At 44.5% G+C, this 12,816-nt stretch overlaps 2 protein-coding genes across 8 annotated transcripts in view; one reads left to right on the top strand and one right to left on the bottom strand.

Annotated features, from left to right (window-relative positions):
* Positions 1-2,562, bottom strand: part of mavs (mitochondrial antiviral signaling protein) — a 74,113-nt gene extending 71,551 nt beyond the window's left edge. Inside the window, exon 1 of the mRNA XM_078409316.1 lies at positions 2,456-2,562. The gene's annotated coding sequence lies outside the window, so the exon portion shown is untranslated. The remainder of the gene's footprint in view (positions 1-2,455) is intronic.
* ptpra (protein tyrosine phosphatase receptor type A) overlaps positions 744-12,816 on the top strand; it is a 133,982-nt gene continuing 121,909 nt past the window's right edge. For all 7 annotated transcript variants that reach the window (XM_078409625.1, XM_078409781.1, XM_078409847.1 and 4 more), the window contains exon 1: positions 744-1,539. The gene's annotated coding sequence lies outside the window, so the exon portion shown is untranslated. The remainder of the gene's footprint in view (positions 1,540-12,816) is intronic.

The following is a 12,816-nucleotide window of genomic DNA, read 5'->3' on the forward strand; positions in this document are numbered from 1 at the left end:
ATCTCCTCTGTAATATGCTACATCCAGAGAACCAGCGAGTTCTTGTGTCTGTCTCTGAGGAATAACAGAGTTTGGTATTTGATTCCAGGTTTTATTTTGTCTGTGATTCTGCAAATTACTCACCCTCCAGCCACTGCCCAACTCTTCTTTTAAAATTAGGGTACAGCTGTTTTTTTTTGCAGGTAGGGAATCCATGAATCTAATACATAGACATAGACAGTAGGTGCAGGAGTAGGTCCATCGAGCCAGCACCGCCATTCGATGTGATTATGGCTGATCATCCACAATCAGTACCCCGTTCCTGCCTTCTCCCCATACCCCCCTTGATTCCGCTAGCCCAAATAGCTCTGTCTAACTCTCTTTTGAATACATCCAGTGAATCGGCCTCCACTGGCTTCTGATGCAGAGAATTCCACAGAGTCACAACTCTCTGGGTGAAAAAGTTTTTCCTCATCTCAGTTCCAAATGGCCTCCCCCTTTATTCTTACACTGCGGCCCCTGGTTCTGGACTCCCCCAACATCGGGAACATGTTTCCTGCATCTATCCCTTTAATAATCTCGCAACTCTCTTGACTGGAAAAAAAGAGTATTCTCCTCGTCAATCCAGAAATGCTCTCAACAACAGCAGCAACAACCCCCCTCCCCTCCCCTCCCCTCTTGGGAATCGAGTCATCCCAATGCAGGAGGAGTGGTGAAGGGACGAGATCCGTGCAGTAAATAGGAGAGTCCTGCGGGTGGCGTTTGAATGGAAAGAGAGAGAGAGAGAGTCGAGGTGCGAGTGGAGTTTTATCCTACCCACCCCCTGACCTCCTCCTCCTCCTCCTTTTTTTTAAAAATTCCCTGCCTTCTCTCTCTCTCTCTCTCTGTGTATTTGTTTTAACCAAGTCACTCGTTCGTGTTATGTAAGGAAGATGGCGGCGGAGTAGCAGGAGCGACGACGGCTGGAAGAAGGTGGTGGAGGAGGAGGAGAAGAAACAGAAACAGCGGGAGGGAGAAAGGGAGAAAGGGAGAGCGCGCGCCGCGGCGGCGGTGGCGGCGGTTGGGGGCTCGAGCAAACGAGCCGTTGGTGGACGAACGAACGCACAGCGCGAGACGAGGCGAGGGAGAGGGAGACGGCGCTGGCTGGCGGGCGGGAGCGAGCCTGTGTGTGTGTGCGCGCGCTCTCTCTCTCGTGTGTGAGTGAGTGGGGGCCGAGGCCGAGCCGAGCTGAGGCGGGCAGTCGAGCGGCGGCGGCGGCGGCGGCGGCCGGGCTGGGCTGCGGGGCCCCGGCTGAAAGCGAACGGAGGAGGAGGAGGAGGAGGAGGAGAAGGCACGAACGGAGGCGGAGATCAGCTCACACGGTTCTGGAAAGAGGAGGCACGGGACGGCGACTGGGTCGGGAAGAGGAGGAATAAACAAATAAACGCAGTCGACTTGCACCCCTCCCCTCCCCTCCTCTCCCCTCCCCACCTTTCCGAGGCGAGGGAGCGAGAGACGAACCGGCAGAGAGACACTCACTGTCACGGCGGATGCGGGGATCGCTGGAATTCTCCCTCCCTGGTGAGTTGGAAAACATTGAGGATATTTATTTGTGTGTGTGCGTGTGGGGGGAAGAGGACACATTTCATTTTATTTGTATTCTCGATCCTGGTGCAGTTTCTTTTATAAAAAGAATTGCCGTGCCAGGTTTTGATTTCAATCATCCGCAGCTACTGGTTGCGGTTGGTGGGGTTTTTTGTTTTTTTTTAATCCTCCCATTTTTTAAAATATATAAATGGTTGCTGGAATTTGTTCTGTTTGTGTTGAAGATTATCCAGGGTTGTGTGGCCGGGCGTGGTGTGGATGAGAGGAGGAGGGAAAGGGGAGGGGGGTGGACTCTTGCATCCTGACACACGGTGCTGGGATGGCGGTGCGGCTTCGGCCTGAGGGAGAAAGGGCCAGGTGGGCTCCTGGGCAACAATACCCCATGGAATATCTCTGTGGAGACCCCCCCCCCACCCCACCAAACACCTTTGCACTTAAAAGACATGCTCCCTATCTCACTCCTTTTCTAATCATGTTATTTCCTCCCGCCCCATGTTTCTCTCCCACCCCATGTTTCTCTCCCACCCCCACTTCTAACCACGTTTCTCACCCCATTTCTAATCATGTTTCCTACCCACGTTTCCCTCACCCCCGCCCCGTTTCTAACCATATTTCTCTTCCCCCCCCCCAATCTAACCATATTTCTCTCCCCCCATTTCTAACCATATTTTTTCCCGCATTTCTAACCATATTTCTCTCCCCCCCCCCATTTCTAACCATATTTCTCTCTCCCCCCCATTTCTAACCATGTTTCTCTCCCCCCATTTCTAACCATATTTCTCTCCCCCCCCCCATTTCTAACCATCTTATTTCTCTCTCTCTCCCTCCCCCTCGTATAAGCCAGATAGTGAGAATCGTTTTTCATTTTTATTATTATTAATTGAAATCTTACTTCACTTTTCCCATGACGGACTGGAATTAACGTTGTATTCGCTGGCCATGCTCTTTACTCCCAATCCCGTCCCGTTCTCCTGCACAGTCTGGTTCTTGGAGCCCGATTCTCAAGTGTCGCTTACTAAATGTGAGGAAGCTTCCTTTACAAATAAATCTCTTCCAGCGCCGTTTCCCTTCGAATTCGTTTCCGAAGCTGTGGTTGGCAGCCACGCCGCACCTGGTGTGCAAGCAGTCATGTTCGGGTTACTTCGGAAACCCTCCCAGTCAAGATATTTACTGGCTGTCGTGGTCAAGGTTTTATGATTCGGATGCATGGGTGCTCTGCTGCGTGGTAAAATGTATCCTAACTTATATTAAACACAACTTTGAATGTTGGCCTTGACACTGGAACTGCTGTTCTCACTGTAGAGAGGCAAGTGGCTAGTTCACTTTCGTCTTTGTAACCTTGGTTTGTTTGTTTTAGTTGCCTACATCTTATATTTACAGGCTATGAATGCATCATTATGTTACAGGACTGTGTAGCAATAACCCATTGAAGGAATTATATGATATTGTCCAAACCATAACAGCAAAGTTTAAGTGGTTTTATGTCCTGGCCCCTAATTGCGTTAACCATCTTGAAATGGGCATTTTAGTGATTTTTAATTTGTTTAGAATGAAAATACTAATCTGATGGAATATATTTGGAAAAGCCAATTACACCAACGTGGCAACACAGTGGACAGTTGACTCCCTATGAAATAAATTTTTATCCCGTCTGATGGTTGAAAGAACATACAAATTATATAAAAGATAATCACACCCTTTTATATAAAAGATAAACATTTGTCAAATTATTGCAGAAGACATGGATTAGCTTATTAGAAAGGGACTGACAATGTGTTGTCAAATGAAATTCTTGGACATTTCCTGGTTCGTAAGTTTTGTACAATTTCATTTGGACAAATATGTATGTGGTGATCTGGACATTTTTGATTTTGTTTTGAAAACTGGCCTTTTGGTAATAATGATTGAGAGCAATTACTTGAAATGGAATGCTGCAATCAATTGTATGATTTTATATTTGCTGTTTTTGTAGTTTCCAGATAGTTGTGCTTGCAGTTTCACTGAAATCTGTTTATAGATTATTTATTTTGTTTTGAAATTGCCATTGCAAGAGGCAGAAGGTGGGTGAGTTGTATGGTGAGAATAGCAGTATTGACACTTTGTAGGATCAGAACATACACTGACACATCAATAGAACTTTTTCTAGTTTTGCTTGGGAGGGGAAAATTCTCTCGAGGTTTGGTCTGAAAATTGCATTTGTTTGGAGATAAGGTTTGAGTTGACTGTTATGCATGAAAGGGTAGCAAAATAGGAAACCCTCCCAAACAATTGGGGAATTAAAATGTTTAAATTAATAAGTATACATTTAATTAATTAAATATTTAAATAGAATTAAATTAGATTTAAATTTGAACCAAAAAGCTAGTAACATTAATGATTGTGAAACTGCTCATCTAGTTCACATATGTGATTCATGGATTCATGGATGGAAATCTGTCATCCTCATCTGGCTTGGTATTTATTTGACTTCAGGCCCACATTGCAATTGATTCTTAGTAACTTTGACATTGTCTGGGGATAGTTAGAGAAATAAAATAAATGCCATTCCATGGATGAAAAACCATTTGAAGAAAATATGACTTTATTGAACGATTTGCTTTGGCAGTTTAGAGGGTTAATAAAGGTTTAGACGGAATGTAAGGCAAATGGGACTGGCTCGGGTGAACGTCTCAGTTGGCATGGATAAGTTGGGATGATGGGCATGTTTCCATGCTGTATATCTAAATCTCTGAGATTCTTGCAACTGTGAGTGACTTGCTTCTATTCCAATGCCGAGGTTGCTGATGATGCCCGGGTAGCATCTGCATATTCTGCCGTCGGTGGTGCTTGATAATGCGGATAATTAGTTTGGGTGATGTGCCCTCCTCCTGCTGTTTAAACTTGGGTTTTTCTCCTGATGAATTGAGTTGCTTCTCACTGTCATCCCAAAAGATCATTCTACATTTTCAGCAATTGTAGCAAAGTTCACAACTTTTTCTTTCATATCTGGTAAAAGGTGTACAGGCCAAGATGCAGTTATTGTGATCATCTTAAAAGGACAGTTATTTGCTTCTTGTAATTACTGGAAGATTTCCCTGTTGATAGCCATGGGGAACGTCATTGTCAGTTGCCTCCAATTGCTTCCTTTCAGTGACTGAAGAATTATCTACATCTACCCAGAAACACTATGGATGTGAATTTCATTGCAAGGCAACTCTGAGAAACAGACATAAAAGCATTGAACACTGCACATGGCTTATTTCGATCTTTCAAAACTCAACATCATGAGGGACGATGAGGCATTTTCTCCAAATTTGTCTGCTTACAGAAATTTATTTCCAACTCGCACCTGCTTCATGATGCTTACAACTGGTCCCGAACAGACCCAGTCAGTGTTGACTGGTACTGCGCAAGGCTGTGTCATTGCCCAGATACTTTTATCAGTTTTTCTTGCTGATATATTGCACTTCACCTCCAACATGCTCCTGCTGCAGGACAAATGGCAAACCTTTCAACCTATTTTTTTTCTCCACTCCAGAACCAAGTCCTCTCAATTTCAAGCATTGTTTCACAACATGCATTTAACACGTGTACGTTTACAGAAGGAGACCGAGCTCCAAGATGTCATCCCTTCTCTCCAGAGATGCTGCCTGTGTCGCTGAGTTACTCCAGCATTTTGTGTCTACGTTCGATTTAAACCAGCATCTGCAGTTCTTTCCTACACATCCAAGATGTCATTAATTTGTTCACTGTATAACAGACATTACACTTGATGTCTATAAAACATCCCCCTTTGTTGTCCAATACTCGTGAATCTCCTTGTGTCCATAAAGGCAAAGGACGTGCCTGAATGACATTATGAAAAAGTTGGAGGAGCACTTCAACCCAAAGCCTCTGGTAATTGCAGAAAGCTATAAATTTGGCACTAGAAATCAGAATGAGACAATCAGTGAGTACATTGTTGCCTTGAAAAACTTAACTTTACACTGTAACTTTGGAACCTTTCTCGAACGCGCACTACGTGACAGATTTGTTTGTGGTCCAGTGGATGAACGAATTCAGTCCAAACTCATGAACACTCCAGATCTTACATTCGAGAAAGCATGCAAGATTGCTACCACAATGGAGATGGCATCAAAGAATGCTCGCGAGTTTCGTCCACCACAGGCTGCAGTGGCCGTTTACAGTCACAAAGCAGTGCCTCTGGCCAAACCAAAAGGCGCTAAACCAAAACCATGGCGGGGAGCCGAGTTCAGCCGTTTGTTATCGTTGCAACGGTAATCACTCATCCCAATTTTGTCCGTTCAAAACGTCCAAGTGCTAGAACTGCCAGAAAAAAGGCCATATCGCCTCAGCATGTCGGGTTAAGCTTAAAGCAGGAAACAAGCGACAACACCAGAAAGGAGTTCACAACTTGGAGATGAACCCAGATGGAAATGAACTTGGGTTGTACACCATTTATGCAACCGACATCGATAAGCCTACAACCAGCCAAGGCAAGGACTTTCGAACTAAACTATTGATTAATGAACAGTTCATCGATATGTGTATTGACACAGCAGCAGATTGTTCGGTCATGAGCAAAGACCTGTACGAAACAAAGTTCCCACAGACACCATTGTCTTGAGAGTAAGGACATGCTGAGAACCTACTCGGGCGAAGTTTTGGAGACATGGACAAATGAACTGTAAAGTTCAGCATAATGGTCAGTCAGTAACACTGCCCATCATAGTAGCCAGCTACAAACCAACCCTCCTTGGAAAGGATTGGCTGAGTAGAATAAAGTTAGACTGGAAAAACATTTTCGGCATTGATTTGTCAAAATCACATCTTGAAAATGTCATAAGCAAACATGCAGAAATATTTGCCGACAGTTACACTGGAATAATGGGGTGCTCTGCACACATTCGACTTAAGCAAGGTGTGAGACCTGTGAATTGTCGACCTGTACCATATGCGCTAAAGCAACAAGTGCAGGAGGAAGTGCATTAAAGCATGTGTTTGTTCTTTTTCACATTAATTTTTTATGGTAAATTTCATTAGCCAATTTTTGCTTACTTGTATATTCTACCCAACTCATTCTCGTGTTTCTAATTTATCCAGTCTCGACCTGGGGCGGCACGGTAGCGCAGCGGTAGAGTTGCTGCTTTACAGCGAATGCAGCGCCAGAGACTCAGGTTCGATCCTGACTACGGGTGCTGCACTGTAAGGAGTTTGTACGTTCTCCCCGTGACCTGCGTGGGTTTTCTCCGAGATCTTCGGTTTCCTCCCACACTCCAAAGACGTACATGTATGTAGGTTAATTGGCTGGGTAAATGTAAAAAAAATTGTCCCTAGAGGGTGTAGGATAGTGTTAATGTGCGGGGATCACTGGGCGGCACAGACTTGGAGGGCCGAAAAGGCCTGTTTCCGGCTGTATATATATGATGATGATGATGACCTGAAAAGTCACCCATTCCTTCTCTCCAGAGATGCTGCCCATCCCACTGTTAGCTTTTTGTCTATCGTGGGGTTATACGTCCTATAGAAAGGACAGGCAGGTGGGGAGAGGAGGTGGGGTAGCTCTGTTGGTGAGGGATGAAATTCAGTCCCATCTGAGGGGTGACATAGGGAGTGAAGATGTAGAGTCACTGGATAGAGTTGAGGGATTGTAAAGGTAAGAAGACACTAATGGTAGTTATCTACAGACCCCCAAACAGTAGCCCGGATATAGGGTGTAAGTTACAGCAGGAGTTAAAACTGGCATGTAGCAAAGGTAATGCCACTGTGGTTATGGGGGATTTCAATATGCAGGCAGATTGGGGAAAATCAGGTTGGTTCTGGACCCCAAGAAAGGGAGTTTGTGGATGGATTCTCTGAGCAGCTTGTACTGGAGCCTACCAGAGAGAAGGCAATTCTGGATTTAGTGTTGTCCAATGAACCAGATTTAATAAGGGAACTCAAGGAAAAGGAACCACTTGGTGGTAGTGACCATAATATGATTAGTTTTAATATGCAATTTGAGAGGGAGAAGCTTAAATCAGAAGTGTCAGTGTTGCAGTTGAACAAAGGGGACTAAGAAGGCATGAGAGAGGAGCTGGCCAATGTCGACTGGAAAAGGATCCTAGCAGGAATGACAGTGGAACAGCAATGGCAGAAATTTCTGAACATAATCCAAAAGATGCAGGATCATTTCCTTCCAAAGAGGAAGAAAGATTCTAATGGGAGTAAGAGGGGACTGTGGCTGACAAGGGAAGTTAGGGATGGAATAAAACTAAAAGAAAAGATGTATAACATAGCAAAGAGCAGCAGGAAGCCAGAGGACTGGGTAACTTTCAAAGGACAACAGAAGGTAACTAAGCGGGCAATACCCGCTGAAAGGATGAAGTACGAGGGGAAGCTGGCCAAGAATATAAAGAAGGACAGTAAAAGCTTTTTTAGGTATGTTAAGAGAAAAAGATTAGTAAAGACAAATGTAGGTCCCTTGAATTCAGAAATGGGTGAAATTATTATGGGTAACAAGGAAATGGCAGAAGAGTTGAACAGGTACTTCGGATGTGTCTTCACTAAGGAAGACACAAACAATCTCCCAGATATACTAGAGGATGGAGGATCTAGGGAGTCAGAGGAACTGACAGAAATTTGCATTAGGCGAGAAATAGTATTGGGTAGACTGATGGGACTGAAAGCAGATGAATCTCCAGGGCCTGATGGACTGCATCCCAGGGTACTCAAGGAGGTGGCTCTAGAAATCGTGGATGCATTGGTGATCATTTTCCAATGTTCAATTTATTCAGGATCAGTTCCTGTGGATTGGAGGGTAGCTAATGTTATCCCACTTTTCAAGAAAGGTGCGAGAGAGAAAACAGGGCATTATAGACCAGTTAGCCTGACATCGGTGGTGGGGAAGATGCTGGAGTCAATTATTAAAGAGGTAATAACGGCGCATATGGATAGCAGTAAAAGGATTGGTCCAGGTCAGCATGGATTTATGAAGGGGGGAATCCTGCTTGACTAATCTTCTGGAATTTGTTCAGCATGTGACAAGTAAAATGGATGAAGGAGAGCCAGTGGATGTAGTGTATCTAGACTTTCAGAAAGCCTTTGATAAGGTCCCACATGGGAGATTGGTGAGCAAAATTAGAGCACATGGTATTGGGGGTAGGGTATTGACATGGATAGAGAATTGAAGGTATCACAAAATGCTGGAGTAACTCAGCGGGTCAGGTAGCATCTCAGGAGAGAGGGAATGGGTGACGTTTCGGGTCGAGACCCTTCCTCAGGCTGATGTTAGGGGGGGGGCGGAACAAAGAAAGGATATAGGCGGAGACAGGAAGACAGTAGGAGAACGGGGGAGGGGAAGAGAGGGACAGAGGAGCTATCTAAAGTTAGAGAAGTCAATGTTCATACCACTGGGCTGTAAGCTGCCCAAGCTAAATATGAGGTGCTGTTCCTCCAATTTGCGGTGGGCCTCACTATGACACTGGAGGAGGCCTATGACAGAAAGGTCAGATTGGGAGTGGGAGGAGGAGTTGAAGTGATCAGGTTGGTTAAGGCGGACTGAGCGATGGTGTTGAACGAAACGATCGCCGAGCCTGCGTTTGGTCTCGCCGATGTAGAGAAGTTGGCATCTGGAACAGCGGATACAATAGATGAGGTTGGAAGAGGTGCAGGTGAACCTCTGCCTCACCTGGAAAGACTGTTTGGGTCCTTGGATGGAGTCGAGGGGGGAAGGTAAAGGGACAGGTGTTGCATCTCCTGCGTTTGCAAGGGGGAAGTGCCTGGGGAAGGGGTGGTTTGGGTAGGAAGGGACGAGTGGATCAGGGAGTTACGGAGGGAACAGTCTCTGCGGAAAGCAGAAAGGGGAGGAGATGGGAAGATGTGGCCAGTAGTGGGATCCCGTTGGAGGTGACGGAAATGTTGGAGGATAATTTGTTATCTACGCTGGCTGATGGGGTGGAAGGTGAGGACAAGGGGGGCTCTATCCTTGTTACGAATGGGGGGAGGGGGAGCATTGGATAGAGAATTGGTTGGCAGATAGGAAGCAAAGAGTTGGAATAAACGGGTCCTTTTCAGAATGGCTGGCAGTGTCGAGTGGAGTGCTGCAAAGCTCGGTGCTGGGACCGCAACTATTTACAATATATATTAATGATTTGGATGATGGAATAAGAAGTAACACTAGTAAGTTTGCAGATGACACAAAGCTGGTTGGCAGTGTGAACGGCAAAGAGGATGTTAGGAGGTTGCAGGGTGACTTGGACAGATTGAGTGATTGGGCAAATGCATGGCAGATGCAGTATAATGTAGATAAATGTGAGGTTATCCACTTTGGTGGCAAAATCAAGGAGGCAGATTATTATCTCAATGGTGTCAGATTAGGGGAAGTGCAATGAGACCTGGGTGTCCTTATACACCAGTCACTAAAAGTAAGTGTGCAAGTACAGCAGGCAGTGAAGAAAGCTATTAGCACGTTGGCCTTCATAACAGGAGGATTTGAGTATAGGAGCAAAGAGGTCCTTCTGCAGTTGTTTCGGGCCCTGTTGAGACCGTATCTGGAATATTGTGTGCAGTTTTGGTCTCCTAATTTGAGGAAGGACGTCCTTGCTATTGAGGCAGTCCAGCGTAGGTTCACAAGGTTAATCCCTGCGATGGCGGGACTGTCATAAGAGGAAAGATTGGAAAGACTGGGCTTGTATTCACTGGAGTTTAGAAGGATGAGCGTTGATCTTATTGAGATGCATAAAGTTGTAAAAGGACTGGACAAGCTAGATGCAGGAAAAATGTTCCCAATGTTGGGCGAGTCCAGAACCAGGGGCCACAGTCTAAGAATAAAGGGGATGCCATTTAAAACTGAGGTTAGAATTAGCCTTTTTCACCCAGACTTGTGAATTTGTGGAATTCTCTGCCACAGAAGGCAGTAGAGGCCAATTCACTGGATGGATTTAAAAGAGAGTTAGTTGGAACTCTAGGGCTAGTGGAATCAAGGAATATGGGGAGAAGGTAGGCATTGGTATTGATTGTGAATGATCAGCCGTGATCGCAATGAATGGCGGTGCTGGCTCGAAGGGCCTAATGGCCTCCTCCTTTCTATGTTTCTAATTTATTCCATTACATACTCATAATTTTCAACTCGTGTAATTCCACAACATACCCAGGTTTATGGGTATGGCTGTTGAATGTGGCCCTTTTCATTGAAACTATAAATTAAAGTCATTATGTAAAAATCATGGGACACGGGCATCATTTGCCCGTGTTTATTTCCCATTTCCAAGTATAAGGCTCCTTCCTGAACCACTTATCCCTCTTGTGTTCTTATGATGCAACATAATTAGTTTAGGTGACCCAGAATTTAAGCCCAGTGTTGATCAAGGAATGCCTATATTTCAAAGTATGAATGATGTTCCGAATTGGAACTTGAGTACTTTAATTTTGTCCACCTCTACCCATTGGCCTTGTCTGTCCACATAGAGGAAGCGATAAAAAGGTAACTCAACAGCTCGGACAGCATCTCTGGAAGAAGTAGGCAGGCAATGGGGGAGCTGACAAAAGAAGTGGGGGCTGGACAAGAACTGGCAATTGATAGGGGAGATATGAGTTTTTATTGGCAGATGGGTAGACAAAGCCAAATGATGAAAAAAAAGACATGGGTGTAAGATAAGGGGAGAAGAGGAATAAACTGGGAAGCCAGTGGAAGTGGATTGAGTGGGTGGGTGAGGGGGGAAGGGGCGCAGAACAGTGGGAGAGGAAAGAAACAAGGGGAGCAGGCGAGCAGCAGGAATTAGTGAGGAAGCAGTGGGGCTCACAGAACCCCAATGGAAAGAGAAAGTAGACATACCCTGAGGACATTTTTTAGAAGCTACAAGTTTGGGAAATGTTTTTGAAACCTTGGCAAGTATAGTAGATGGCATAAACTGCAGCTATGGTGTGCCAGTGACAAGACTGAAATTCAAAGTGGCGTGTGGAATGTTTGTCAAATATGCCATGTTCTGGACAAAAGTTTTCATTGAACGCTCATCAATTTAAGGTTTTGTTTTCCATCACTCTCCTCCCCCCCCCCCCCCCCCCCCCCAACCCATAACCTAAACAGATAAAAGGTAACTACCAAAAGTCAGAATTGTGGTACAATCTTCACTTTGTTGATGAGAATAGGATGTGATGTTGGTCATGGACTCTATGCTAGAGAGGAATCCACAGTTTACTTTCTATTTGGCAAGATCTAAGAAGTGTTGTACATGGAGATCATAATTTCAGATTTTTATATTTGAATCATTGCATTGCTAAGGCAGCAATTAATTGAACAATAAAATGATGCAGTTAATCTAATTTTTGCTTACTAATAATAGAAAAAAAGATGTCCACATTACTGATAATCCAGCATGCTCAGGAGAAGCTAGGAAACGTGGGCGGCACGGTAGCGCAGCGGTAGAGTTGCTGCTTTACAGCGAATGCAGCGCCGGAGACTCGGGTTCGATCCTGACTACGGGTGCTGCACTGTAAGGAGTTTGTACGTTCTCCCCGTGACCTGCGTGGGTTTTCTCCGAGATCTTCGGTTTCCTCCCACACTCCAAAGACGTACAGGTTTGTAGGTTAATTGGCTGGGTAAATGTAAAAATTGTCCCTAGTGGGTGTAGGATAGTGTTAATGTACGGGGATCACTGGGCGGCACGGACTTGGAGGGCCGAAAAGGCCTGTTTCCGGCTGTATATATATGATATGATATGATATGAAATGCAGATGCTGGAATTTCCAGAGATGCTGTCTGACACGCTGAGTTACTCCAGTGCTCAGGACTTTGGTTACAGACTTGCAGATTGTCTGGATTATTGAATGTTATTTGAATTCAAACTCCCGACATACTTAAAATTAACTTTTTAAGATTGCACACTGGACAAACCTTGGGACACAAAACCAAGTAATTTCAAATGGGGTTTGGTAACAAGAGATCTTGTAATAAGAGGAACAATTGGAATTTCTGAATTATTGGACTTATTGGACTGAGGATCATTGGAGTTTTACTGCATTTTGTATCATCTGTTTGTTTTCTAAATATGTGATTCTTGATGAAATTGAAGACGAGTTTTAGTGTTTATCATCAATGATTCATTTATGCCCTGGAATTAACTAAACAATGTGTGACAAAAGCCTATTTGTTTTAACATAAAATATCCGTTTTTATAAGATCATTTAACATTCACATCAAATTATGTAATCAGGACTCCAAACATAAACTGCAAAAAGGTTATCTCAACAAATACATATTTTGATGAAAAATGATAAATGCTTATCCTTTGCAAT

Source organism: Rhinoraja longicauda, chromosome 1, assembly GCF_053455715.1.
Source record: "Rhinoraja longicauda isolate Sanriku21f chromosome 1, sRhiLon1.1, whole genome shotgun sequence".
In the NCBI taxonomy this organism is placed as follows: Eukaryota; Metazoa; Chordata; class Chondrichthyes; order Rajiformes; family Arhynchobatidae; genus Rhinoraja; species Rhinoraja longicauda.